Source organism: Callospermophilus lateralis, chromosome 7 (genome assembly GCF_048772815.1).
Source record: "Callospermophilus lateralis isolate mCalLat2 chromosome 7, mCalLat2.hap1, whole genome shotgun sequence".
Classification (NCBI taxonomy): Eukaryota; Metazoa; Chordata; class Mammalia; order Rodentia; family Sciuridae; genus Callospermophilus; species Callospermophilus lateralis.
Genome location: NC_135311.1, coordinates 133,937,956 through 133,965,752, shown reverse-complemented (window position 1 = coordinate 133,965,752; position 27,797 = coordinate 133,937,956). Strand labels below are relative to the sequence as shown.

Sequence of the window (27,797 nt, the reverse complement as noted above, 5' to 3'; positions counted from 1 at the left end):
AGGTCTCCCAGGGCAGCCCCCGGGTCCTGGACGGCAGGTTCCCGCAGAGGCAGAACCCAGGAAAAGCAGTCACTGGTAGGAGGTGACAAGTCCCACCAGGCTCAGCTAGGAGCTGGGCCTCACTCTGGAATGCTTGGTGACGTTTCTTACCGCTCGCTGTCTGTTCCCGAGGCCAGTCTTTAAGTTTGTACAGACTCTTGGCCGCTACCACGGCTCTGTACGTCAAAGACTTTGTCCCTGAAGTCAGACCGGTTGCAAGTCCATCTTCAGGTGGTGAGGGAGCGCCTCTTGCCTACCCGGAGTCCTTGTGCAAATTAGGAAAGGGCACCCCCTCTTTGGAGACGGGTAAGGAAAAGGCACATTGAATACGGTCCTGCTGACCCGCAGCCTGGGATCAGGCCATGTCACGTGCATGTGACTCCGTGTCTAAGGGACTAAGCCACGGCTCTCAGCACCTTGAGGTCTTGAAGGGAACCCAGGCCTGGGGCCAGGCAGGAGCTGGTGATGTGACCCAGCAGTGACAGGTGCAACTGAGGAACAAAGGACCTGTGGCTGACGGCAGGCACCCCGGGCACCCTGGGCACCAGCCCTGGCCTCCACTTGGAGCACTGTGGAGGGAGGCTTGGTCTCAGGGCAAGAGACCAGAGAATTGCTCTTGCCCGTCGGAGGCAGCAGGGAGCCTTTGCATTTCAGAGATGAGAAGGGCCCGTCCCGGGGTCTCCAGATACCCAGAACTCTCCTTCCCTCTGCCGAGAGTTTCCTTGTGCCACCATCTGGCTGCCAGGTTCCAGCCAGAGCAGGCTGGCAGGTGAGGCTGTGTCCCCCGCCTCCACCCTGGCAGAGATCTCAGCCCCGTCCAGGCAGGCCCAGCCCTGGACTTGACCCCAGGGCAGAGCCCTGCTGCTAGGCTGGACGTGGACTGAGTCAATCTAAGGGGTTGTTGGAAAATGTCAATTAGAATAACCCGCGACCTTGATGCTCACCTCCCAGACTGCCAAGAATCCAGGGTGCACCAGATCAGCAAGGCTCTCACACACGGCTGGCGGGAACAGACGGTGACGGGGGGCAGCAGAGGGATGTCCAGGGCTACCGGGCAAAATCACCTGTAATCCCAGCGGCTGGGGAGGCTGAGACAGGAGGATCGTGAGTTCAAGGCCAGCCTCAACAACTTAGCAAGGCCCTAAGCAATTCAGCGAGACCCTGTCTCAAAATAAAAGATAAAAAGGGCTGGGACAGGGCTCAGTGGTTAAGCATCCGTGGGTTCCATCCCTGGTACTAAAAAAAAAAAAAAAAAAAAAAAAAACCCACCTGTTCAGGGTCAGCACGCAGGCCACCTTCTCCAGGACCAGGCAGCAGCTGGGGACGTCAGCTCCCTGATCCCCTCAAGACCTCAAGGTGCTGAGAGCTGTGACCCAGGCTCGGAGGGGACAGGCAGAGAGCCCGTTCCGTCCCTCCCTGGCCTGAGCCTGCCGTAGTCCTCCTGTAGGATTTACCTGGGGACATTCTGCAGCGTCAAAGGGCGGGAAGCAGGCCTTGAGGCTACCCAGGAGGCCTGCGGGAGCCATGATTCTGGAACGACTTCGTCATGGAGTGGAGCCGGGAGCGAGTGCCCCACCGGCCCGGGCTCTCTCCACAGGGGCCAGGTGCTGGGGGGCTGAAGGCGTCACCTGCTCCTCGCGAGGCACTTTTTTCCCCCTGAATATTTTCCACTCACGGGTTGACTTCTGTGGGCACATAATGAGCCGCCACGGAGAGCCAGCTGTTTACAGGATTCACACGACAAGGGCCGGGCGGCAGTGACCCTCGGGAGCCGTGCGCACCGGGACCCACGGCTCTGCGCTCTCTGTCCCCATGCTGTCCCCATGAGAAGGAACCAGGGCTCCTGGGACTCCAGGTGTGGGCAGTAAAGAAACCAAGAGACAGTCGGGCACAGGGTGCACACCTGCCTCCCAGCGGCTTGGGGGCCTGAGGCTGAGGATCTCAGCTCAAAGCCAGCCTCAGGAAGCCGCGTCCAGCGGCAGCACTCCTCCTGACGAATATTTTAATATGAAAGCAGCAAAGTGCTGACCTGGGTTCCTCTTGGTCTGTGGTTCCAAGCAGCTCCGCTGGCCCGCGTGGTTCGGCCCAGCGAGGGCCACAGAGGGGACCTGTGATCCTCCGGTGCTGAGATCTGCGTCTGTGTCCCGCCTAGGGCTCCTTCGAGGGATCTTAGAGGACCTCGGGGGGGACACAGACCTGTCGTCCTCTTATTTTGATCACTTCAGGAAAGTGGAGGTCAACTCAGCATCTAAGCCAAGGGTCCACTCTTGGGGAGGGGCCACCTTCCCGGAGGCCGGCCCCGGGTCCTCACACCCCAGGCTCTGGGCCTGCCTCCCCGGCTCATTAGGGAATTAGTGAGCTGCTGTTTCTCTCTGTACTCATTCCAGAAACACCTGGGCCTGCCTCAGGCCAGGTCAGGGCCCCTCGAGAGGGTGGGCATCTTGGGGAGCAGAGGAGCCTTAGCAGCGTCTCCCAGTCGCGGCAGTTTGGAGGGACAGCAAGGGGCAGATTGATCAGTAGATGGGAAAGACGAGATCTTTGCAGGAGCCACCGCGGGTTCGACAGAGGCGTGGAGGAGCGTGGGGTGGAGCATGGGGTGGCCGGACCAGGGCTCTGGACCGTGGACACTGCCTGGCCCTCCTTGTCTATTTCATTGAATAACTTCAGGGCCATTGGGATTAATTCCTCTCTGTCGAACTCAGCTGAGAACCGTCTGGCCCTGGGCTTTTCTTGGTTGGGGGGCCTTTAATGGCGTCTTCTATTTCATTGCTCCAAATTGGTCTGTTCAAATTGTGAATGTCCTCCCGGTTCAGTTGGGGCAGATCACATGTCTCTAGAAGTTTGTCAGTGTCATCGAGATTTTCTACTTTATTGGAACAGCCTGGCCCCGACGGGGAGGAGCCCAGCAGCAGGCTAGTGCCCGGCTGAGGGCAGGAGTGGGCTCTGCATGGGGCCAGGGGAGCTGCAGGGAAGGGCCCGGGGCTGTTTCCTGTGGGGTCCGTGATGCCGGGAAGGAGCCAGGACCTGATGAAGGCCCTGGGTCTGATCTCATGGAGACCAGATGGGCTGGGAGGTTGGTAGGGTTTTGATGGGCTGTCCAGGGAGAGACCCTCGCAGTCCCCCGGACAGACTGGGGTAGGACGCTGACTTCGGGTGTAGAGTGCAGAACCGTCTGTGAGTGTGGCGGGGGGGGGGGGGATGAGGAGGCTCCCGTGGGAGGGGCTGCTCCTCACGCCTGGCCTCAGGTCCCTGCCACGGCTACCCCCCTGCCCCTCCCCGTCCCTCCACCTCCTGGCCTCTCAGGGACCCACAGAAGGTGCACCCCGATTGCAGGCAGTGAGGCCGAGAGCAGGGCCACCTTCCCAGGCAGAGGTGGCGTCCCCAGAGGGGCCATCTCCGTTTTCTGGCCCCACCTGCAGGCCCAGGGAGAGCAGGATTAAGACTCACTGAAGGAGTGAGGGCTGGCCGGCAGGGCCGCTGGGGGACTCTGAGAAGGAGCGGGACAGCCATACTCAGGGCCACCACAGGCTGTGCTCAGAGTGGCTTTTCGGGGCTGTGGCCTTCACGATGCTGGGAAATCAGTGACCCCAGGTCACGTTCAGCAGTCGGGACGTGGCGCCCGCTGGACTTGGAAGGCCCATTCGGCCAGCTGTGGTTTTGATCATCCCTGTTCTTATTGCCCCTGGAAGACGTCCCGGGACTTCCAGGAGAGGGGGACCTCATCTCAGGCAAGTGGGGTCCTTGACACAGGTGACAGGAAGGACCCTCGGGCACAAGGATCTGCGCAGCGGCAGGAGCGGGCGCACCTGCCGGGGGGCACGGCCCCTCCAGGGGTCTCAGGTCTTCTCTAACAGTAACTTGGGGAGGGGCGGGCCTGGGAAGCACGCGGGGTTGACATCGGCCTGGTCACGGGACCGTCTGGGGGCCCAGCCGTCTCAGGACCCTTGGGCTGACGCGGTCCTCATTACCTCATCAGAAGATGGCGTTGGAAAGTCCCTGGGTTATGGGTTTCCTGAAGCGCCGAGTCCCTCTGCCCCTCGTCTGTTTATTTCATGGGCTAATTAACGGTGCCCAAGATAATTTTCATAAGTGGGTGAATTTCCAGTCGGTTTGTGGTTTATAGATTTCCCAGAGGTTTGGGAGCAGGGGCCTGGGAGAGAACTGGCGAGGGCGTGACACTGGGGACCCTGGGAGCAGCTCTCGGGTCCACGCTGGGCCCCCTGGCCCTCCTTTGCCTGCTGTGGGCATTTCCTCAGGGCGACCTCGTTACCAGCATCCGTTGGGCTGGGGTCTTACTCTACGGATGGCCACCTCGTCCCCAAGGTTCACTGTGGCCTGGGAGATGGCAGATGTGAGCTCAGCAGGGACCTCTGTGTTGGGCCAGGACTTGGGGAGAAGGGAAGGGATTCTGGGGACACTGGCCACGGGCCACGGCCCTCAGGGCCTCTCACACCTGGCTGGTCTGAGCATACTTACGCCCCCTGAGCAAGACCACCTCGCTTCCGTGGGCTTGGGGTCCCCGCACGTGGCCCTGGGGTGGTTGCAGTTCACCCTGCCCCCGCCACACTGGACGGCTCCACCCGTGACAGGTGGGCAGGCGTCCCCGTGGCCCAGGTCTGGTGCAGGGGACCAGGGTTGCCTCTCGCCACCTGGATCAGCAGAGCTCCCCGGAGCTCACGCCCTTCCTTCCGGATGGAACACAGCGTGACATTTCTCAGGGACATGGGGTCAGCCTGGACGTGGGGCTCTCTGTGCTTTGGGCGTGGGGTTCACGGTGCTTTCCAACTTCTCCCTCTCTCTCCGGCCTTGGGCTGCCATGTCTGCTGTCCCTGCCCTTCCTCTGCGTCCCTGGGGACAGCACCACATGGAGTTTATACCTTAAGTGTCCCCCAAGGCCCGTGTGTGGGGGCCCGGAGCCCGTGGTGCCGTTGGAAGGTGGTAGCCAGGTGAAGGCAGGCTCCCAGGTGTCACTCAGCCACACCAAGACTCAGGTTGTGCTCGGAACCTGTCCTGGAGGTCAGGAGGCTCTGGGGGTTGGCCAAGGTCAGGCCTGAGAAGCGCTCAGCACCTGGTGGCTCCTGGGAATTGCTAGGTAAGGCCACCACCCCTCCATCCGACCTCACCTGCCCGCCCTTTCCACCAACCCCGCAGCTGACCTCACCTGGTTCCAGGGTGTGGACCAGAGCAGATGGCGCTCGGTGGAGCTGGGGGAGGCAGGACCTGGCTGTAACCAGCAACGGCCGAGGACAGGTGGCTGGCACAGGCTGTCCGGGGGGACAGGACGATGCTGAGATGGGTGTTCCCGTGCTGCCCCTCACCTGGGAAGCCTGCACCGGGAGACATTCGGTCACCAGCTCAAAACCACGGAGCTTCTAATCCCGATGCGGTTCTCTCCCATTCCAATGTCCAAGCGCGTCCTCGGAGAGCAGGGGTCCGGGCAGACCACGTCCAGCTCGCCACCTGTCCTTGTGAACCAAGTCTTACTGGAACACGGCCACGGCCATTTCTCTACCTGCCTTTCTAAGGCTGCCTTCCGGATCCAGCTGCAGAGGTGGGCAGCTACAGCAGAGCCCATGTGGCCTGTGACAGGGACCGCCTGGCTCTTGGCCACCAGTCCCTGCTCTAGAGCATGCTGTGGGTTCTGTGTTGACCGGTGTCCCATGAAACTCATGGTCCTAACTCCCAGGTCCCCGGAGGGCCACTTATTTAGAATTCAAGTCATTGTAGGTGTCATTAAAGCAGAGGTTACACTGGCCTAGGGTGAGACCCACTTGACTAATGTCCTTGCGGACACCCCCAGGGGGACTGCAGGCGAAGGTGAGGGCGAAGATCAGGGCCACGCATCTGTAGGCCACGAACGCCAAGAGTGGCCGGGAACAGGACCGCAGCAGGTGGTCCCTGCAGCCCTCAGGGACCAGCCCTTCCGGAGCCTTGCTCCAGGGGTGGTGCCCTTGGAAGGTGGTGGCCAGGTGAAGGCAGGCTCCCAGGTGTCTTGCAGCCTCCAGAGTGGACACGGGGACTTCTGCTGTTGGCCCCTGGGTCACCGAGCCCTACAGCCCCCTTCCTCAGAGCCAGAGGTCTGTCCTCATTACCTTATCAGAAGATGGCGACGGAAAGTCCCTGGGTTATGGGTTTCCTGAAGCGCCGGGTCCCTCTGCCCCTCGTCTGTTTATTACGTGGGCTAATTAACGGTGCCGAAGGTGGCCAGGGCTGGGAAGGGCAGCTGCCCACGGAGCGGGGACCTGGGGGAGCACCCAGGGGCGTCCCTGCTGCCAGGCCACCGTGGGTCCCAGGAAGCCGTGGCCCCTGAGCTCAGGGGACTGTCTCTCGGGGCTGCACCTGTGCCAACCCTTCGCTGTCAGGAGGAGCCTGGGCACCTTCATGTCCCCACCTGCCGCTCAGGGAATGGAGCTCAGCAGAAGCGCCAGTCCCACCCCTCAGCTCACGCCTGTCGCCTCTGGGAGACCGTCCCCGAGTCCCTGCGGTGGCATCCCAGGGACCGCTGCCTCTCCGGACCCGCTGTCCCAGGCCAGCAGCTGGTGGCCCTGGTGCGCATGCTCGCGCCCACTGGTGCGTTTTGACCTTCTAAACGTGTTGCCTCCGTGTAGGAGCCAGCAGCCTCACAGCGTGGTCCCCAGGGTGTCCCAGAAAGCCACCAGGCCGGCCACCGCCCCACTGCTGTGAGCGGATGTGGGCGGCCACCGTGTAGGACTGGTGCTGGCCGGGCTGGGGCCCTCTGCAGCCCGCCTGCTCCTCCGGGCTGTGGAGAGGCCGGTGTGTGTCCCCCGCTCTGACCCTGGGCAGCGACCACATGCGTCGGGGTGGGGGCTGCAGGGATGTTGGGGGCTGCCAGCTCCCTGAGGCTGAGGGGTCCCCACCTTCCCGCCGTGCAGGGCGGCTGGCCCTTTCTGCAGCCAGCATCCTCCGAGGGCCCAAGGTATGGTCAGGAGCAGGTGGAGTGGCCGGCTGCCCTCTGTGTGTCCTTCGAGCCTGACCCAGGGCTGGCTCCGCCCAGTCCCTGGAGGCCCGTCCCTCTGGGCAGCCTGTGGTCTCCGTGGCCAGCACCCACCCCGCCCGGCCATCTCCCGCCCCCTCCCTCTCCGGTTCCCAGCTGCCCTGAGGCCGTTGGCTCCTCTGGGTGCCCCTGGGCCTTGCTGGGCCCTCAGCCCGGAGTGTCCCTTCCCGGCATCCCCTGCCCTCCTGGCTCCTCCCCGTCCTTCACAGCCACAGCTCATGTGCCACCGGGCACAGAGGTCCTTCTGGAACTTTCTGTCCCCCGGCCTGCCAGCCTCGCGTGCTTGTCGGGTCCTGGACGGCGCGTGTCACCACCTCTGTTTCTCAGTCACTTATCCCCGTGGGCTGCAGCGGGGCAGGGGGCCCGGGTTGGCGCACCCCACGCGCCAGCCCTCGGGAGAGCCGCCTGGGCCTGGAGTGGGGAACAGCTCGAAGGCCTTCCCTCAGGGCAGCCCCGAGACCGAGGGCCAGTGCTCAGGACCCCGGAGGCCCTCAGGCAGGCCCCTCCAAACCCACCAGGCTGACGACTCTGTTCCCGTGCAGCTTTGGGCAAGTGGCTTAACCTCTCTGTGCAGCTTCCTCACTTGAAAATGGCTGTGTTCCCACATGACTAATTCCTGTTATGAGCACCGCGGTGGCTGGGCGGCACCTGGGCACAGTACCTGGACAGGCCAAGCACACAGTCACTGTCCAGCGGTGAGCCTGGCATGAAGCGTTCCTGGCTCGGAATGCGGCAGGCAGGAAGTGGAGACGTGGGTCGGTTGCCAGGAGTGGGGCAGGCCTGGGACGCTGTCCAACGCTGGATGCTGGCCCTCTGCCCCCCCAACAAGAGCAGGAACTGCCCCTGGGTTCCTCAGCCTGCGCAGAGCAGGGAAGGAGGCGGCACTTCCAGCTGCTCATTGATCGACTCCCTGATGGTTTTCATCGTTTTGTGGCTAAAAGCTGTTCCAGACTGGCCTGTGTGGGTTGGGGCCGAGCTCTTCCTCTCTCCATCGTCCCCAAAGTAGGTAAGGATGTTGCTGATGTCACCCTGGAAGACAGCCAGGAAGAGCCCACCCAGGACGGGTTCTCGGGGAGGGCAGACCTCTGGGCCCTACAGAGGGCGGGAAACTCAGCTCCCCCTGCGTGGGGCGCATTCCAGCCCAAACACCTCTACAGATGAACTCTGCGGCCTCCCGTGACTCCACAGGAAGGTGAGCTTGGGGGCTTCACTTGAGATGGGGAGACTGAGGCGCAGAGTTGAAAACCCCCTGGCTTGGTGGAGCCTGGATTCAGACCCAGACCGTCGGTTCCAGGACTCACACTGTCAGCACCTTGCCATCTGGCTGGGGACAATCGGCAAGGGCTTGTCAAGTTCACAGTCAAACCTGATGGTCAGTTAGGTGAGAAAGTAGAAAGGACGGACACTGGCCTTCGCGACAGGTGGACCTGGCTGAGAATGTGGAGATCTCTGGTCTCACGGCTGTGTGGCATTGGGCAAGTTACTCCACCTCTCTGGGCTTCATTTTACCATGGGACGGACCTCGCAGTGCCGCCTTTGGAAGGGTGTCTGCAGGCTAGAGCGGGGGTAGCAGGTGAAGGTTCCTCCCCCAGGGGGGGGCCTGTAAATCTGACTCTCCTTCCTCCCTCGCTTCCTCCCCCAGTCCCTGCTGGCCCCAGCTGCTGGCCCCAGCTGCTGGCCCCCGTCCAGAGCCTGACCTTGGCCCTGGGCTCCTGAGACCTTCCTTCGGAAATGGCTTTGGCTGCTCCGCGGAGGGAGCCGCCCGGATCCGCCCGCAGATGGGAATCTCGGGGCGCCCCTTGCCAGGCCTTTCATGTCATCACTCGTATTTCCCAAGAGCCCTGGGTGCCGTCAGCCATGCGGTGGCACTTTTAGAACTTATGGGTAACTGTGCTTCGAGGACCAAGCTCGCGGATGTGCTGGCTACGGGCCTGCCCCCCGCCCCCCACTGGATGCCCACCTGCTGGTCTCCTGTCTTCCCCAGCTGCTCAGCCCTGGGGACCCGTAGGGTGGGCACGATGTTCCGGCCTGGGGCACACTGAGCGCTGGCACCGTCCCAGGCGGCCGACCATGGTCTGGGAGGACCGTGAGGGTCACTCACTGACCCGTGGGGGTGATTCAGGGAGGGACTGGGTTTTCCAGGAGCTACCCAATCAGCCCTGCAGAGCTGATGCCCTTGGGCCTCCAGAGGTCACCTGCCAGGTCACCTGCCACCGCCCACGCCCTGGGGAGGCTCCCGCGAGCTGGCAGGTGGCAGGTGTGGAGCAGGAATCCTGCACAGGATGCGGATGCGGGGGACGATGACCCGGTGGTACCGCGCACCAGGCAGAGGGTGAGAAGCCAGGGCTGGGTCCCAGGTGCCCTGGGCCGGCTGGGACCCTTGTAGCACTTGTTGGGTTCACAGAAGGCGCCGGGGACAGCTGGTACCATGACGGGTCCCTGGATCCACAGCTCTGTGGCCCCAGAGCTGCGGCACCCAGTTGCACGGGGCTGTTTCTTCTGTCCTAAGAGAGGTCGGCCCTGGGGTCAGGAGGCTGCGGGTCCTTAGCCTGGCTTGTCACTTACATCTGAGTGGTCCTGGGAGAGTCACTGGGCTTCCAGGATCCAAAGCCCCCTGCGCAGAAGGCACCGAGGTGGGCCGGGCAGAGCTCGGCTGGCCTGGCGTGCGCGAGGCCGAGTCCCATCCCCAGCGCCTGCAGAACACCGCGCCAGCGCCCCAGCACTGTCCTCACCTAAAACCTGGGGGTGGGTGCTCTTTTGTCCCCAGGAGGCAGAGGGCCCAGGGAGGTAAGGGGTCACCCAAGGCTGGGAAGGGGCGGAGCTGGACTTGGACCCAGGTTACGTGGCACTTGTTAGCCCTGCATCCCTGCCTCGGGGTGACACAGGTGACAAGAGCCTCCTGAGGCCAGGTCACACAGGCGCTCCCTGGGGACAAGCTGTCCCCTGTCCCTGCTGTGTCAATTGGCAGAAGCCCTGGGGTCATGTTTGGGGGCACAGGTCCGAATCCGCACTCCTGGGGGTTTGGCGCATCTGTTCTCTGGGGAGCGATGACGGTGGCCCCCTTGTTCCCAACGTGCCACGTCAGAACTTGTGCAGCCAGTCACACCAAGTCACCTGCAGGCTCTCTGTGCCAGTCACAGGCTGAGGTCAAACTGGCTTTAAAACAGAGCAGCAAGACAGGAAGCCGTCCATTCTGCCCCCTGGGTTTGGCCAGTGCTGGCCCCTCCCCAGGGACGACGCCCACCCCAGGGCCATGCCCAGGCAGTGTCCTGGGCAGCTACTGGCATGAAAAGGGGTTGGGGAATGGTCCCTGCCTTGACACTGGGCTCAGGACAGTGCAGACCCCCAGCCCCCGCAGACAGATGACAGCCCCTTCACCTGTGTGTCCCCAGCGCACCTGTGCCCTGTCCTGTAGACGCACAAGCTCACCCTGCCACACATACCCGGTCTACTCTAGAAGCTGCCCCTTGGACGTCCACGTCCCGGCCTGTGGCTGGGCTGCTGTCCGCAAGCCTAGGGTCTAGCCCTGCCGGAGAAGCCACCAAGCCCACCCCCTGCCTCCCCTCCCCCATTGCAGAGTCCCGTGTCCTGGGCACCGGAAGGTGCTGGGCTTTGCCTAGGTCAAAGGAGGCGGTGGACAGGCCTAGGACCAAGTGACCCAATCCCTGCTCATGCTGGGCTCATGTGAGCTGAGTTTCCACGTTTGCAAAATCGAATCAGATCTCCACCTCCTCGGGCTGACTGATGAGGACGTTCTTATTTCATTGATTTTAAATGCGTACCTTTCAGCCGGGCTGCATGGCACACACCTATAATCCCAGCGACTCAGGAGGCTGAGGCAGGAGGACAGCAAGTTTGAGGCCAGCCTCGGCAACTTAGCAAGGTTCTGTCTCAAAATAAAAAGAGCGCAGTGGTAGAGCACCCTGGTTCCCTCCCAGTGCCTCAAAAGAAAGAAAATGCTCGCTGCTTGTGGTTTAGCAGGTGGGACATGGGGGTGCAGCCCCCGGGTGACGCATGAGGCCCTGCATCCTTTCCCGGCACAGAGAAGGACAGCAGCAAAGGCCCCGCGCCGTAGGGTTCATGAGACACATTTCCACCCAGTTTCTTAAGGGAGGATCCCTGTGGCCCAGAATAAGCCTGGCGTCCAGTGGCCACCTCTGCCCAGGGTCAGAGCAGAGTCAGGTGCAGTGGCCAGAGCCTGAGGGGAGTGATATCCCCCGGTATTTCCTGAGCACCTACTCTGTTCCAGGCACTGTTCCAGGTGCCAGGGACACAGCAGTTGACAAAAGAGACAATAAAACGGGGGTGGGGGGTGGGTTAAAAATAGAATCCGGTGCTAAGTGCTTAGGGAGAAAATTAATCAGGGCAGACGGCTGGGGTGCGCCCGGATCTCAGTTCTAGAAACTTCCAGGAAGGAACAAGGACACCACAATGGTATTTGTGGCTCAGCATGTCCTGGAGCCCTTCGCCGGGGACTTGGGGACACTTGGGGACCTTTGGTAATGACCCTGAGAGGTCGGTGGGGCTGCACGGCGGCAGGACCTCAGGGCCGTGGGGCACGTGGAGCACCAGGTTCCTGAAGCTGTAAGGGGGAAGGACAGCAAGTACTCCTGTCACCCTGTCCCCGCTTCCTGGCCTCTGCAGTGGGGCAGGTAATGGCCACAGAGCTGCCCTGGAGCCCGGCCCCCTCCTGCGTTGGTTGCAGCTGAGGTCTCCTGTGAGCAGGAGGCCCCGGCCCCGCTGGGCCCAGCCTGGGGCACAGGTGGCCCTGGGAGCAGGAGTCCCTTCTGCTGAGTTCCAGAGCAGAGGGCTCCCCTGCCCTCTTTCCCCTTTTAATAAAATAAGCGTTTTGCTCCGAGGCTTAATGAGGATCCTGGAGGCTTTGTTGCTTAAGCCCTCGGCCTGCAGAGCCGATCGCTGAGCCTTAGCGGGAGCTCATCGTGGGGAACCGCACGCGGGCCCGGCCGCCGGGGCGTCTGGTGCCCTCTGCCAGGCCGGGCCTGGGCCTCCATTGTTGCCGAGGATGACGCTTTCGCCAGCTGGTCAGTAGCCTGAGGTGGCAGGGTCACTTCAGGTCCTGCTGGGGCATGCAGGCCCTGGTCAGTCTGACACAGGCCGTGGCTCCCACCTGCTGGGTGGCCAGAGCTTTATGTGCCCATCCGGGGGGTGGAAATACTGGTTCTCGCAGGCTGTGACGGCAGTGCTAAAGCCCAGTGTGTCTGCGGAGCACCCCTCGGGTCATTTCACGCGGCCCTTCAGACCACCCTGTGGAATAGGCAGAGTCGAAGGTCAGAGGTCAGGCGAACTGCCCTAGGAGTCACAGGGCCCCTGTCCCTGGTACCCACTCTGCCTTCCGAGGTCAGGGTCTAGAGAAGGCACTGCCCAGGACCTCGATGGCCCCCATGTAGCAGAGTCACAGTGGTGGTGGCTCCTGCCCCAGCTACAGCCCCAGAGTCCCCTCCTCCGTCATCCTGCTCACGGGGGCTGGATTCCGGCCCATTACTGGCTCCGTTCCCACGACTCGCCCTGGACAGTCAGGAATTCTACACTCGTTTCCTTAAGAGGCCCCGATAAACAGGTCCTCGGTGCTGGGGGACGCTTTCTCACCCGTGCCTGCAGCCCCTCCGCTCCCACCTTAGCCAGCCCTACCCGGGGGAAGAGGGCACCGGGAGCCCCCGGTGACCCAGGCAGCGTCCTGGACGTGGTCTGCAGAAGTGGGAAGGCTTTCAGGGAAGACCCCAGGCTGAGCCCAGGATGACGGTCACCCCATTGTCACCTCTTCTTGCAAACCCAGGTCCCACTGGGAAGAGCGCAGGCAGCATTGGGACATTGTGCTCACAGAGAGTCCGGCGAGTGACCTCCTCGGCTCAGGAGTCAAGGCCGCCTGGCCAGGGACAGGCAGAACCCACGAGCCCTGGGGGCCCCACCCTCGGCCCGGCTCTGCGGGGAGCCCGGCGCTTGACGCATTGCCCAGAGCCGGGTGTTGAACGCACAGTGGTTCAGAGGGGCCAGGGAGGGGCTGCTTGGGCACCCGAGCAGGCAGGACAGTGCCAGCCACAAAACGCTTTGTCAAGCACCGCCTTGGTGGCAGATCTTCTTACTACGCAAAGTTCCAGACATTGACAGAAGTTAGCAAAATAACGTGACAAACCCAAGCCCGTCACCTGGCTGGCCACCCGTCACCCCACGGCCAGCTCCGCCCACCCTCCTCCACTCCCTCCCCCCATGGCTTCAAATCAGTCCCCAGATGTGTCATGTGGTCTGCAGGCTTCGGCATCCGTGGGAGGTGGGGCTCCAAATGGTCATCCACCTGAAGAAAAGTCCCCGGATCCCCGTCTCCAGGTCCCCGGGCCCCCTGCGCTCACCTGCTGTTTTACTTTGTTGGAATCAGAATCCAAAAATACCCTCGTTGTGAGGAGCCGCGGTCCCTCCCCTGCTCGTCCTTCTTGACTTCTTTCTGTAGTTTTGTTCTTCTTGCCGGTTTCCTGTTGGGGACTGCGGTGTCTGTCCGGGTGTCTCTGTGGCATTTGGAGTTGCTGGTCGCAGATGCGTGGTGTCCTGTAACGGGACCCTCCGTCCTTTGAATCCCATGTAAATGGACCCTTCTTGCGGAGTTGATCAGGTCGTTGTGGACTTGACTTTTGCAACGATCTTCAAAGGATGGACGTTCTGCTTTGTGTGGTGCTGATGGCCTGGAGGCCATGGTGGTCAGGTGGCCTGCAGAAGTGGGGTGGTGGTGTTCTCTCTGAGGGCCCCTCCACACGGCAGCGGGGGTCCTGCTGCAGGAGACCCCTGTCGTCCAGGGCGTGGCTGCCCAGGGTGTGGCCGTAGCTGCTGGGCCTTGCAGGTGGAAGCTGGGCGGGGCCTGGACCTCGCCCGCTGTTCTCCTGGTCAGATGGGTCAGCGCCTCTGCTTTCGCTCTGGCCGCCAGGACACAGCTCACGCGATGTGTCTGTTAAGAATCTGATGCTTCCAGAGCTTCCAGGGCTCAGGCATTTAGAAAGCCAGTAACTCCCGTGGCATGTCACCCGCATGGCCACAGGTGTCCAGCCAACATGGATGCCGCCGGGTCATCCGACAGAGCACCTGCCGCGCCCTTGGAGACAGACCGGGCTGTTCTCACTTGGCCCATGAGAGGGCTGAGCCCCACACGCAGGGACCTGCCGGCTTCCTTAGCAGGTGGTGCAGGAGCTCAGGAGCTGGGCCACCAGCAGGGGCAGAGGTGAGGTGGCCCTGTCCCCCGACTCCTGCCGGGCTAGAGACGCGTTCCCCCTTCTGCCTGGGGAGTGCCCAGGGCCTGGCAGGAACCCCCTCTGGGAGTGTGGCGTGTTGGCCACTGGGATACCCGTGGGTGCTTGGCTGCACCTTGACTTGCTGCCTCCTGGCGCTGCCCGAGCACTGAGTGGCCCCAGCTCTCTGCCCACCCCTGGGGTTGCTGGAGAGACTTCAGAGCCTTGTTTCTGTCCAGCCTGGGCCTGGCTTCAGGCAGGTCGTGGAGTTTGGCGGAACGCGTGAGCATCGACGTGGGTAGGCCATCTGTCCTCTGTGGCCAGCGCTGGGCACTGCATCGGGGATGGCCAGTGGTGGGCGGCCGGTGCAGACCCCGTCTGTCCTGTGGGAGGGCCTCAGATGGCACCGTCCTCGGCCCCAGTGGTGATGATGGCAGGTGCGTCACCCCATTCGGTTCTCTAGAGAAGCCCGACGTGGGAGCTGCCACCCTCCGGCTCTAGGCACCCAGAGGCACCGAAAGTGACGGAGGCCCCTGGGAGTGGAGGAGCGGGCCCTGAACCCCAGGAGGGACACAGACGCCCGCCCCCTCCCGCGGCTCCGGCACCTGCTGTCACTCCAGGTGTCCCCCAGAAGCTCGTGCGGGCACCACGGTCATGTTCGGGGTGAAATGTTGGGGCGCGAGAGCCTCGGCTGGTCGGTGTGCCCCGCTGGCTGGCAGGTGTGGCCGGAGGGCCGTGGGCTGTGCCTTTGGAGTTCGTGTTGGGCCTTGGGGAGTGAGACTCTGGGTCCGGTTGTCCCTCCCGCCGTGACGCCTGCCTCACCTGGGCCCCGAGCACCGAGCTGCCGTCCAGGGACCGAGGCCTCGCGAGCCCAGGTCAACTTTTCCTCCTCTAAACCGTTCTCGCCGGGTCTTTGGGTCACCGGGGGATAAGCTGACCAGAACACAGAGGTGGTCAGTTCCTGAGCTTTTGGCCCTGACAGCCAAACAGCCCCGCTGGTCCCAGGCCCCCAGGACGGAGCAGAGGACGGGCATCGAGGGAGGAGAACACAGAGATTGGTGGCATTCAGAGACGCCCAGGGCAGAAGGAAGTCACAGGCCGCCCTCCCAGCCCAGGGGCCGAGCCCAGAGCCCACAGCCAGCCCCCTGCTGGGGACTATTCTTACAGCGTCTGAGTGGGCAGGGCTCAGGTGCGCCTGACGGTTCCCACCTGTGTCCGTGGCCTAGCAGGTGCTGCCCCCTGTCCTGGAGTGACCCCAGCCTCCAGGCCTGGCAGCTCCAAGCACCCTCCTGCTGACCCTTCTTCCTCCTGTCCCTTCTGCACCCCATGCACAGACACCAAACGCTCCCACACGTATGGATCTGCGCCTTCTGTGGTCTAGGGCCGTGGCGGTTAAGACGCTTAAGTGAGAACAAAACAGATGGAGTCAGACGGGAAAAGAGTCTCGAGAAAAATTAATCTAGGAGGGAACAGAGTGCAGGGGAGAGGGTGTCTGGTGACATTGCAGTTCAGAGGCAGCGGGAGAAGTGAAGTCCTCTCTAGAAAGGTGACAGCAACTGACCCGAAGGAGACAGGGGACTGCACCATGTGCTTAGGATCGGGGAGGGGTCTAAGGTACCACAAGCGGTAAGTGCAAATGCCCTGTGGCTCCTTAGGGAAATAGTCATTTCGTGGATCAGAACTTCTTTGCCTCCCTGTCCATCAGTGTCTGCTTCTGAGTCTCACCCCAGCGCAAGGATCGTCATGGGAAACAGGAGGATGCTCAGGTGCCCCATTGCTGTGAACGTGAGGAAATGGGTGCTCATTTCAGTGGAGGGTTCCGACTTGGGGTGGACCAGCAACCTGGACAGGTGCTGAGCAGGAACTAGGCTGACGTGCTCTTGCATTGAAGAGAAGGGCTGAGCTTCCACCATCGGTCCTGTCAGACGGGCCCCGAATCCTCCAGGTGGGCTCTGTGCAGACTCCCTCCAGGGTCAGCCACACCCAAGGGACCCCCGAGGACAGCATCTGTCTAAAGAATCAGAAGTTGTTCTGAACCACCGGGTGAGCCTCTGGTTTGTTGTTGAAGTGACTTTGTCTCCGAGCCTCAGGCCCTTCCTGATCTGCATCATGGGACCGGGGTCCCCACCCTGCCCACCCTGCAGGAGCTCCTAGGAGCACCCGGGAAGTGCAAGGGCAGGTGAGGCTGTTCCTGAAGTCCGTCACCTCCCTCAGTGCCCAGCCCTCTCCAGGCCAAATCCCCTGATTGACCAGCCAGGCTGGCCCTGGTGACCTTCCTCTGTAGAATGAGGGCGATACAGCAGCACCCTGTGCAGGGCCCATCTTTAGGTCCATGGTGTTCCAAGTCCTTGGAGCGCAGTAGAGATGCTGTGAGTACTAAGGACTTTCTTTTGAAGAGTCCATGTGCCCAGGACGGGCTGTGGTGGCCAGGGAGGGGTGACATTTCCTTGCTGCGGTCCCACATTCTGCTGTTCTCCAGCTCCCGAGTGACTCACACGGGTCACACCACCAGAGCCTGACGTCTAACCCACGTCCAGTCCCTCACTCCTGGGGAGGGAGGTCACCGCCAGGTGCTCTGTGTGCGCAGACCTCTCACCTGCGGGGAGGGGCCCACCCGCGGTGGCCCTCGGGGGACCGCTGGCATGGTTAGCTGGAGGGACACACTTCCCTCCCTCCTAGGGAGGTGCCTGCTGTGGGGGAACTGTCAGCGCGGGCAGGTCTGGGCCTGCGTGGGACCGGGCACCCCTTGTGGCTCTGCCTCGTGACCCTCTGTCTCTTAGGAGTTTGGGGTGGGCACAGTCCCCTCCTTGGGGTACACAGTTCTGCCTGCTTCTCTGTAGCCACAGGCCACCACCTTCCCGGCAGGACAGCTGTCGACCCTGGCCGGCCTCCCCATGTCCACGTGTCCCCCATCTTCCCCGGGCAGCCGGAGTGAGGGAGGCCCCTTCAGCACAGCTGTGGCCTGAGTGACGGTGGCCTCTGAAGACGGCTCCACTGGACCTGGGAAAGTGACTGGATTTGGAAAAGGGGAGAGGCTTGGAAAGACTGTGGCCCTGCCACACCGCCGTCTCCAGCCCCTGGTCCCCAGAACTGAGGGAGGATTAGAAGCCACTGAGACTGTGCTCCCTTAGCCACAGGAAACCAATACAGAGCAGATCCAAGGAGGCCTACTGCCCCCAGGAGGGAGCCCCACCACCTGTCCCTGACTTCACCACCTGCTCCTCACTGCCCCAGGGCCTTTGCATGGGCTGAGCCCTGCTGGAGCTCCTTGCTCTTGGCAAGACTGTCCCAGGCTGCGGCCACCTGCTGCCTGGGGACGCCCCCACCACTGGGACCTCAGCTCCCATGTAAATCATCCTATTTAAATAATCATTAAAAATGTGTCATTGCAACTGTTAGCACATGGTCTCCTGCAACGGCGACGTCGACACGCATCCATGTGCTCACACGTGGGATTCTCCAGTGCCGGTCACCGGCCCTGCGTGTCTGTTTGGTGGCAGGCTTGGCTAATGCTCATCTAATTATACTCATTAACATTTAAATGTATGGTCATTAACGCACATTTGATGAGGTCTTAATGACACTAGACTTCCCGGCCTGCTGTAAACCCGCACGCCCTCCGATTAAAGGGACAGCGTCAGGTAGCTCGGGCCTGTGGGGGCCTGCGGGGGCCTGTGGGGGCCTGCGGGGGCCAGCGGGGGCCAGCGGGGGCCGCGGTGTCTGATTCCCTGAGATGGCGCCTTAGGAAAAGTGGCCCCTGGACAAGCCCAGGACAGCTTCCTGCTGCCACTGCGCTCCCGGCTGCAGAGGGGACCCCAGAGGCAGGATCCCAGCTCACTCTTTCTGCTGAGGCCATGAGGAGTCGGAAGGGCACCTCCTGTTCTTGTCCCCCACATCTGGAAGCCCTGGCGGGGCCCTGGAGGAGGGGAGGAGGAAGACGAGGGGTGAGTTTTGTGGCTGCGGTCACCAGGCCTGTGGGCCCAGGAGCTCGCGCCTGGTGACGGCGTCTGCACGGCTCCCGAGACTGGGGGTCTTCCATCCGGGGTGCGGGTGACTGTAGCCTGAGGCTGCGGGTCTCCTGGGGTCACTTGGTCAGCTAGAGGTGACTGGCATCCTCCGTGTCCTGCTGCAGCTCTGCCTGGACCGAGACTTGGGTTGGCCCAGCAGCCGTCCTGGGAGAAGCGGGCTGTGGCCTGCAGGGGTCGGAGCGTCTCGTGGGTGGGGCCACCAGGCTGTCCCCCACAGCCCTGCCGGGCACCAGCCACCTGGACACCGTCCCCTGCCTGGCTCTGCCCCTCCCCAGCCGGGCCAGGCTGACCCAGCCCTGCCTCAGTGTCCTCACGGGTCAGCTGGGGAGGATGAGGGTCCCCCTCCTAGGTTGCTTTGGAGGAAGTTCTAGTAAATATTTCCAAGGCGGAGACCCATACCTGAGCCAGGGGCGGCTCTGGGGAAATACCCACTGCGCTGTGGTCGCCATCGTCACCGTCATCACCGGCGTTACGGAGGCCCACTGACACCTCCTGCCAGCCCCCACCCGTCCTCCCTGGGAACCCTCTTCACCGCTACCCACAGGGGCACCAGACCACGTTGCCAGGGCCCACGCAGGACTGAGCTGGACCTCAACAGAGGACGGAGCCCATGTCCCCCCAGTCCCAGGAGGCCCGAGGGTCGGTAGGAGGACATGTGCCCATAGCTGGAGCTGCCCAGGCCCTCACAGGGTCCCCCAGTGTCCGGGGCCAACACACCTGCACCATAGAGCTGAGAGCCCCCGGCTCTCTCCACACGCTGGACACTATTCCGGGGACACCCTGCAAGACGGGCGCAGTTCTTTCTTGCTGAAGGGTCACCTACTGTGGGACAGCGCAGGTCTCGGGCCTGGTCTCGGATTTTCACAAGCTGACCCACCGGGATGACCAGCACCAGACCCGGGAGTCGAGCCTCCTCGGCACCCGAAGCCCTCCTGTGCCCCTGGCACTGTCCCCTCGGGGCACAGCCTCTTGCTGCCCGCCCAGGTGGGTTCGCTGGCGGCTTCTCGCCTCCACGTCGGCCCAGGAGCGCGGCGGTCCATCTATGGGGCCCGTCTATGGGGTCCATCCTCGCCGTGCGTGACTCTCACCCTCCCTCATTCTCCTGGGCCCTGAGGTCCACCGGGTGCCGGTGCTGGCTGTGGCCGCGTCTCGGGAGCACGTCTGGGTTCCTGCTGGAGCCTCGCAGCCACTGCAGGCTGATGGGTGACGGGACACGGTGACACATACCTGGGCGGGAACCCCATCCCTCCCCTGCGACACAGACTGGCCTGACGTGACTCGCTCCGGGACCCACAGCTGGTGTGTGGGGAGCTGGGATTTGAGGCCAGGAGGTCTGGCTCCGGGCTCTGCCCTCTGGACCCTGCTCTCCACTGCCTCTCCTCGCTTCTGAACTCGCCTGGGAAGAAACTGACCAGCCACCAGGCTGTCACCTGCCCTGAAACTTGAACGGCCCTTGGGTGGACAGAGCTGGTGGGACCAGTCTCCACATCACTCAGCACCCAGAGCAGCTTCTTATACAAAGCACAGAGAGGGACATGAGTTCCCAAAGCCACACAGCATTCCAGCTTGCACCCCGGTGACCCACCTCCCAGTCCTCTGGTTGTCCCCTGCTGCACGTCCCCTCTTCCTCTCTCAGGACTCAGCCAGAGCCATCATCTTGCCTGAGACTGACCTGACACACCCCCGTGAGTCTTCAAAAACAGTCGTCATGGTGTGGGCGTGGGGCCTGTGGCTGGTGGCGCTGTTTCCAGAAGCACCCCTCCCCCAAGCCTAGGGAGTGTGTTCCGGCCTGGCCACGGCCACTATTTTTAGTGCAGATTTGGAGGAAGGAGGGCTTTTCCTGGATTCTCCTTCAGAGGCTGGAAAACAAAACCCGCCGCCTGCCCGCCCCACCCACCCATTTCCCTGCTGCTGGTGCTCGGCTCCCGGGGGAGCGGGAGGGGGCTGTCCTCCAGGTGAGCTCTGGGTTCCTCCAGGGCAGCCCCGGGCGGGTGGCAGTGCCCACAGATCCCCTCTGCCCTGCTGTCCCCGGCTCTCTCGCCATGTCCACAGGTCTGAGGTCTTCCCAGGCACTGGCCAGCCCTTCCCAGCTAAAACCCGTTACCCCTGGGGGTCCTGGGCCCTGGGCACCCACACGAGGCCGAGGCGTGGCCAGGCCAGGAGTGGCCCCAGCGTCCTCTCCCCAGCCTGCCAGGCTCCAGGACAGCGAGCGTGGGAAGTGTCACCTGGCAGCTGGCAGCTTTTGCTCTCAGGTCACGTCCCCAGCGGTAGGAGGAGGAGGACGCTGTCTTCCCTCGTCACACACAAGGGTCAGGGGTCTCACCCAGGGACACACGACCGGCCAGCGGTGGGGCAGTCTTCCTGCCCAGGTCTCTGCAGCACCCAGCCCACGGCACGGGTGTCCCCAGGCCTCCCCTGTGCTTCGCCTCCACAGACGCCTGCCCAGGTCAGTGGCACCCACCTGTGGCCCACAGACGCGATGGCCAACACGGAAAAACTAAAGCGGCATTTCAGGAATTCAAAAGAATAGGGACGTGGGGCTCGGAACTCTCCGGAACCGTCAGGATGTGGGGCCCTGGGTCGTAGACAGCTGGCCCTGTGGGCAGTGGCCTGTTCTGCGCGGGCGTGGGGAGGGCGGGCAGGCTGGGAATCCTGAGCCTCACGCCCCCCAAGCCTGAGCGTCTCCCTGCGCCTCTTCCTTTTCCTGCCACGGGCCAGGATTCGTGCCAGCTCCCGAGCACTGACAGGCCAGGCCCAGGCCCAGCTTTCCAGAGGCTTCCAGGCTCGTCTGGGAGGCTGGGAGGTCCTGAGCATTGGTCTGTCCAGGCCACTGGTGCGATTCCCCTGGGGTGGCTGTGGGCCGTGGGCAGGTGGGCTGGGGCAGGTGGGCTGTGGGCCGTGGGCAGGTGGGCTGTGGGCCGTGGGCAGGTGGTCATGGGCAGGTGGGCCTTGGACTCTGTGGGCAGAATCATGGCAGGAGCTGGGGGCTTGGAAATGGGGAAGAAGCTTCGCTGGGTGGGGGTCAGGGCCGGGATTCATCAGGGGAGAGGAGGCGCTCTGGAGGCCCCGCTGGTACAGCAAACAGAAGGTCAGCGTCCAGGTGGAAAGCGCAGGCGCCGGGGAAGAGCACAGAGTGGAACTGGGATTAGGAGGGTGGAGGCTGGGGGCGGGGCGGGGAGGGAGGGGCTTCGGGCAGAGGGAGCAGCTGGCACAAGTGTCCTCAGCAGGGACCTGTCCTCCTGGCATCAAGGAGCCAGTGGGCCCCGCAGAGGAGATGAGGCCAGAGAGGCGCAGGGGCCGTGACCGGGGGGCCGTGGGCCTCTGGAGGGGCTCGGCGCAGCCCTGAGGGGGCAAGAAGCCACGTGGTCCGACTGGCACGTGAGGGGACCGCTGCTCGGGTGCTCGACCCCAGTGAGCTCCTGAACCTACCGCGCGGCCCAGTGTGGGACGGTGATGCCATGGGCCAGCGGAGCGGCCAGGGAGGTGAGGGTGGCCAGACTGGCGGGGCTTGCTGGCGAGCTGGGTTTAGGGAAGGGGGTCAAGGAAGGTTCTAGAGTTCGGGACCAGTGCCCTGGAAGGCTGAGACCCCCGTGAGGGAGAGCGGAGCATGTGAGGAGGGTTTGGGGGCTGGTCAGGGACATGCTGTGAGACACGCGTGACCTCAGATGCCGTCGGGTGCACACGCGGAGGAGTGGAAAACGCACCCGGCCCTGCGGGACGCTGGCCAGGCTGGCCACAGCATGAGGTAGGTGAAGTACAGGGTCACAGGGCCCCGTGAGGAAATGACCGAAGGGGCAGCTCGGGGACTGGTGCCTCCGGGGCCTAGAGGTCAGCAGCGAGCAAAGCCCAGGAGAGGGCACGCGGAACGGGGGGAGCCAGGCAGGCCGAGGGGAGGAGGTGGCCCTGTGCCGGTGGAGCCTTCCACCCATGGGGACAGGGGACCACGGGGTGGGGGGGGTGGCAGAACCGTCCAGAGGATGGGAGGAAGGAAGGCGGGCGAGGTCTGTGGGGGGAGGGGCAGAGGAGGGTTTTCTGTTGAACAGGCCAGAGCTGGCAGGACTCTGGGGACCGCGGAGGTCACATGCAAATGCAGGGAACTCGATGGCCCAGGGGGCTTCAGTCTCCAAACAAAGGGAAGAGAGTACAACAGACACGAGGCCAATGGCAGGGGACCCTGTAGGAGAGCTGGGTCCCCACGTCCTGGGCCTGGGTGTCACCTGTGTTGGAGAAGTGCAGGATCAGTCCCTGGCACTTAAAATTCTGCTGGTGCCCTCTGTCAGTGGAAGCTGGGGTCCACTGAATCCTCTTGTGTCCTTCCTGGGTCAGGGGCAGGAGCAACGTGGGGTGGACCTGGGCGCCGTTCACAGAGCAGCTGGGCAGGACCTCCGCCATACTGTGGCCAGGTCTGAGAACATCACAGCAGGTGCCCGGGGTCCTGGCAGAAGGCACAGGGGAATCAACACGCCCCGCCCCGCTCCCTGGGAGGGCGCCCGGAGCCAGGCAAAGAAAAACAAGACAGCACAGGTTCCCGCTGCCCCCTGGACTGTCCGCCTCCGTCAATCCGTCCCCTGACAGCTGGTCATCACAGGTGACTGAGCCATCATGCTGTATTTCAAGGGGTCCCTTCTGCCGGACACTCAGGCACGGTCTCCTGGGCTTGCTTGTGTGAGGACTGCTGAGTGCGCTCCTGTTCATTCCTTTTTATGGTTTCCTTGGGGTGGATTCTCTAAAGCGCAGTTGCCAAGTAAGGAGGCCTTTGGCCAACTCCAGCCACGGCAGGCAGGACAGGCTGCTCCCTGCCCTGCGGGAGCCCGGACGGCCAGTCGAGCAAGTGGACAGAGACATGTGAGCCCACCCAGCACCCTTCCCTCGACCTCGGCCCTGTCAAGGGACGTCACGCTGCGTGGAGTCCCTTGTCACCTGTCACTGGTGCAGATGTCTGGTTTCCCAGGGTGGACAGTTAATTACCACTGGCTCTGTGGCTTCAAGAGTCCGTCTAGGTCCCACGGAGCGTGGTGTCGTCGGCACAGTGTTGACCCAGACAAGGGTTCCAGAGCGCTTCTCCCTCATGCCGGCCCTGACCTGCCGCTGGGGCGTCTGCCTCACTCTCTGAGCCGACCCGGACCCGGACCCGTTGGCCTCTGGTGCCACGGCAGACATCCTTAATCAACAGCCGGGTTCCCAGAGGGCCTGGTGGATTGGCCATGTCTGCTGTGGCCCGAGGACTGTGAAACAAGGACCTGCTTGGATTTGTCCTGTCCTGCCCGGGCAGCAGGTTGGGGAGGTCTGGAGCTGAACTTGTAGGGGGCAAACTGAGGGAGGATCTGTGGGGCATCTGTCAAGTTCATGGGCCTGAGCGCCCAAGTGCTGGGGTCGGGAGCCAGGCCTGCCTGCCACCTGGCTGTGTGGCCCTCTGCTCATTCAAGGTGACAAGAGGGGAGGTACATTGTCCCTGGCGTCCACACCAGCAAGGGGGTGTCTCTGGCCCGGCCTGGATCGGGCGGCGGCATTCTCCTTAGCTGCCCCGTGCCCAGGCCCAGCGACCCTCCTCAGCTGAGTGCCACAGGACGGGGCAACAGCCCGGCTCACCCTGAGGGAGCCAGGGGACTCCAGCCTCCTGAAGGCAGCCACCAGCGCCAGCCAGGACCACAGACCCGGGGGCCCCTCGCTGCTGCAGGTTCTGCCCTCCCCCTCCCGCCCTGGGGCCTCCCCCAGCCCGGGCTCTCTTAGAGAGCTGAACTGTCCCTCTGCGTCCCCTGGGGCCTGGCCCGGAAGTGGCAGAGGGGACACCAGGAAGAGAAGCTGACCGAGCGCCTGCTGCCTCCACCGAGCTCCGCGCTGCCCTCTGTCACCTGCACCTTACAAGGTGGAGCTGGGTCTGTGCTGCCTCACAGCTGGGGAAGCTGGAGGGCCACCTGCCGGGGCTCGGTCCCTCCAGCTGACCGGGGCGAGGAGAGGCTGCCAGCCAGGGCCCCGACCCAGGCCCTGTCTTCCTGAGGCTCTTCTCCCGAGATGCTCAAGGCCTGCGCTCCACAGTGCACTGAAGGCAAGACAGCCTGTCCCCTGCGCGCAGGAAGAACGAGACCCCCAGTGGCCGCCTGCAGATGAGGAAACCCAGGCTCAGTTAAACTTGAGCTGATCCCCAGCCCGTGCTTCTAACCCAGCCGTGGGGCCGGCGGGCTGCTGAGGGACATCCGCCGCTCTCCCTGCCCCTCGGGCCTCAGTTTCCTCAACTGTAAGGGGAAGTCGAGCTGGATCCCGGGTGCCAGGCCCTCTGGCCCGCTGCCTGCCCACCCTGGTCTACATAAAGGCTGAAAGCAGGACTGGTCAGCAGTGTCGGCTGGAAAAGAAAGGGCGTCCCCTGCTGGCCACGGCTGGGATCGTCCTGCATGGGCTGCCATTCACCGGCCTGCCCACCTCTGAACTCAGGTTTGCGGGGGACCCCTAGGCCGGGAAGTTGAACGAGGACTCTGCGTGGAACGTCCAGGCCCACAGTCTCCTGAGCTTCGCTGGTGGGAAGCCTGGCGGTGGCCTGGAATGGGACCCTGACGTGCTGGCTGGGGAAGCAGGTGGCAGGGAGGGTTCCTGAGAGCTGCGGGCACACGCGGGCACACACAGTCCCAGCAGCACAGGGCAGTGAGGTGCACAGAACACAGGACCGCCATTAATGAGACCCCGTCAAGCCTCTCGGGTGGTCGGGAGGCCGCAGGAGTGGCATCTTGTCCAGAGCACCTCGTGCCCGGCTGCATGCTGGGTCACGGTGGCCGCGGCCGGCCACTGTCTACAGCCACGTGCCTACACAGCAGGGCGGGCGAGGGGGGCCCTGAAGGCCGGACCTCCTGGGTTTGGGCCCAGGACCTGCTTCTGCTCCGTGGCTTTGGTGAACAGGTCCAGGTCCACCCTCGAGCCCCCGATTGCTCCTCCGTCGGGCAGGTGCATCCCACCCATGGCACAAGGTCCTTCAGAGCACATGGGGACAAGTGTGTGGTCACCGGCCACGCTGTGGGGGTGGCCTTGGGGTTGGCGATTCTGGAGGCCACAGGGTAGCGGGTGAGGAGGGCGGGGCCTGGCAGCCGCTGCAGTTCACACCACTTGGCCCAGGTCCCTCCTCTGTCCCGGGCCACCGCCGCCTCCTCACGTGGGTGATTTCATAAGGGGATCGTGAGGTTTAAGTGATGAAAAGTCAAGGGACGTGGCACGGTGCTGGCCCTTCAGTCACCACGCGGGGATCGTCTCAGTACCTCAGGCTCAGGGAGAGGCGAGATGAGGACGTCACAGGGTCCCTGGGTGCCACCGCGGTGGGTGAGGAGAAGGCCTCCTGCAGGCCCCCGGCTCCGGGAGCTCCAAAGCTGGATCCGCTGGTGCTCCTCCGCGTGGGCCGCGGCCTCCCTTCCCGGGGCGCAGAGGCCGAGGTCTGCTCTGTCCTGGGGGAGCACAGGGTAGGGGGAGACCTTTCCTCTCCCTTGACCCCTGACCCTGAGCGTCACAGCGGCTGGAACAGGACTGGTGCCGGGGTCCCTGCAGCCAGCAGGAGGCTCCCGTCACCCTCCAAGACAGAAGCCAGGAAAGGCCTAGGAGTGCCGTGGTTGGGGGCAGCAGGGAACCCCTTCCCAAACCCTCAGTGGCCGAGTGAGTCCAGAGTCTGGTTGTCATCCAGAGGCATCTGTGACGGGGCACGCGGGAGCCCCAGGGGTTTGATTTCTGGTTCCTGCATGGGCTGAGGCTGGCTCCCCACCCTCCGGCCACAGGACACCGCTGAACCCCCAGAGGGGTCTGTGCCACCGGCCTCGGGGCAGTGGCTCCCCTGGGCAGGAGGGACCATCGAGGCCCTCTCCTGAGTTCCAGTGCTTCCTGCTCTTCCTGTCCACCCTCTGAGCCCAGCCAGCCCCAGCACCAGGCAACGGCCGAACCCCAGGCTGTGGCTGCCAAGGGGTCAGCCCCGGTCTCCCGGTCAGAAGCCCAGCCGCCACCTCTCGTGGGAGCCGGAGCGCAGCCTCAGGGGGCAGGTGCCCGATGGCCCTTCTACAGGATGCCCCTGACCGGGGTCCATCTTTGCCTGCTGGGGTTTCTGCAGCAGGGTCTCCAGTGTGTGGGTGCAAGGTGTTAGGGACCGGGCACGGAGCCCGCCTGGCCGGGGCCGCCCCTGCCTGGGGAGGTGAAGCCAGGCGTCCTCCCCTGCAGGCCTGCCGTCCCCGCGGGCAGGTTGGACTTCCAGCCCTGGTGAGGAGGCTGAGCCCAGCTGGCCACAGGGAGGACAGGCCCCGCTGGGGCACTGGCAGCTCAAAGCTGGAATTCAGAAGTCCACCCAGGGCCCAGGGCCAGAAGGACATCAGCCTCTGTGGGCGCTGGGCTGGAGCTCGGGGTCCGCCTTGTCCTGTGTACAGAGGGTCTGCAAGTCTGGGGAAGGGCACAGCCGTTGTCTGCCCCGAGTCAAGGCCATCTGCTAGCCACAGGGCCAGGACCCTCAGATTTGGAGGACCTCTCAGGAGCATAATGTCGGGTCAGGTGTGTGGGCCTTAGGGTCAGATGTGGCTGTGGCACTTCAGGCAAATGACGTACCCACTCTGCGCCAGCTCAGGCTGGAAGCTTCCAGAGCCCAGGAACTGCATCGCCCACTCCCACCACCTCCACAGTTAGCCTCGGAAGCCCCTCCCTGCTCTCCTGGGGGGACACGGGCCTGGGGACTCGGGGAGAGGCGACGGAGACCAGCCCACAGCTGGAGCCTGCCCCGAGCCTGCTCCGTTCCCAGGGTGCCGTGCCGAGGGGAGGGAACAGTCACTGCCCTGCAGAGCAGGACCGTGTCTGGGTTTGCTGTCTGTGATCTGGACCTTGTGCCCTACAGTTGGCCGTTTAAGGTGTCCACGCCGTTCAAGTTTCCTCAGAAAAAACGCCACGAACTTCAGCGTCACCCCGTGACCCAGGCCAGGGCCCCTGCTTTTTCCTTTCTGTCTCCCTGGAGTCCCTTCTTGGGACATTTTGTGTAAATGGTGTCACGTGCCTTGTGGCCTTTGGCGACTGGCTTCTCGCTCAGCATGAGGTTTTCAAGCCTCCCACGTTGCGATAGGCAGCAGGTGGGTCCTTCCGTGAGTGGCGTTTCACAGTTGGCGCTACCTGGTGCTCTCCATCCATCGTCCCTGGGGTGGGATCGTTCTGCCTGTTTAGTTTCTTGAAGACGCTGCCGCAGACACGCTCTTGCGTAGACACGTGTTTGCGTTGCTCTTGGGTGCGTGCCAAGGGGTACGATTTTCGGGTCATGTGGTGACTTACTTGATCTTTTTGAGGAACCGCCTGGCTGTTTTCCAAAGCCTCCCCTCTACACGGGCCGCCAGCCGTGAGGGTCCAGTTCACCCGTGTCCTCGCCAACACTTGTTCCTGTCTTTCATTGTAGCCCTTCCCTGCTCTCTCTCCACTGTGGCTTTGGTTTGCATTTCCCAGATAACTAACGACATCAAGCGCCTTTTCATGTCCTCCTTGGCCACTTCTTGG

At 63.3% G+C, this 27,797-nt stretch overlaps 1 protein-coding gene across 3 annotated transcripts in view; it reads left to right on the top strand.

Annotated features, from left to right (window-relative positions):
• Kazn (kazrin, periplakin interacting protein) overlaps positions 1–27,797 on the top strand; it is a 346,698-nt gene that overhangs the window by 265,546 nt on the left and 53,355 nt on the right. The window lies entirely within an intron of this gene.